The following is a 1292-nucleotide window of genomic DNA, read 5'->3' on the forward strand; positions in this document are numbered from 1 at the left end:
ATCACTGCAAAGTTTCCCCGAATAAGGTGGTAAAATTTGGCAAGGGTAGATTATTGTATTGCGTTTAGAGGCACTAAAACATGACAATTTCGCAAAAAAATTCCCAAGTCGATTATTGTTTAAGAAGCCGCTGATAGTCAGGAATACCGAAAGAGACGTTTACATAGAAAGAGGTGACAAGGAAGATTAGAGCGATACCCTATCCAAAAAATAAAAATAACGGAAGTATTATTGCCCGCACATGAATCATTTTGTTGCACCCGCTCACAGTCATGCGTCTAAGAAAAATCGTCCATGTCCAAAAACTAAGAGGTCGAAAGTTTAAAAAAATGCCTCATGTCATATTTTGAAGTTTGTGTGATGTCGCACGTTTTATATCCCGGTGTATGTTGTGTTTTTTGTTGTTGTTGTTTTTTTGCCTTCTTTCCTCCCCGCCGCCGCAAATGCCTCCCAACACCCCCACCCCTCTCCCCACTTTCCCCTACCTTCCCCCGCCCCACAGCCTCCGCCGCCGTCGTATTTCAGACCACACGTGGTGTGTGTGTGTGCTCCCCACGTGCTTCCCAACACACCGCGCCGCGCCACACAAGGCGTTCCGCCCCGCATCGCCAAGCTCCGCCTCACCCCGCCACGCCTCACCCCACCACGCCCCGCTACGCCGCGCCACGCCGCAGACGATGGATCGCCCCGTGCTTTACGGTGCGGGGCGCCTCGTATAATCCCGCGATCAGCGTCCCATATTTTTTCCCCGGTGTGCGGCGCGGCGCCCAGTATTGTCGCGACCTCCCCTCCTTACACGCCGCGTCTGCCGCGCGCCGCCCCGACGCGCTAAGAAGGCCCTCGTTACCTAACTCGATCCCTGTGCGTTTAACTAGATGCTTAGCCGGGTAATCAAGGACGAGACTCTGGGACGCTGATTTCAATGACGTTGAGAGAGAGAGAGAGAGACAGAGAGAGAGACAGAGAGAGAGAGAGAGAGAGAGAGAGAGAGATGCTTAGATGAAAATTCATGGCGCACTCGTTGAACCCGTGTATTTTCTTTCATCTTCGCGGGATCTCCTGGTGCGAACGGCACAAAGGCGAGAATGGCACCTGTTTGCATGCACTGCAACCCCTCCCACCCGTACTCAGTATGTACTCCGTCTCTCTCTCTCTCTCTCTCTCTCTCTCTCTCTCTCTCTCTCTCTCTCTCTCTCTCTGCAGCAGCCCATTTCTTCCGTACTGTTCTCGCGTTATCCTCGCCACCCGGCCGATCATCTCTCGCGCCCTCTGAAGCCTCTCTGGTTTGCAGA

The sequence above is a fragment of the Frankliniella occidentalis genome, unplaced genomic scaffold (genome assembly GCF_000697945.3).
Source record: "Frankliniella occidentalis isolate FOCC.00 unplaced genomic scaffold, Focc_3.1 Scaffold146, whole genome shotgun sequence".
NCBI lineage: Eukaryota > Metazoa > Arthropoda > Insecta > Thysanoptera > Thripidae > Frankliniella > Frankliniella occidentalis.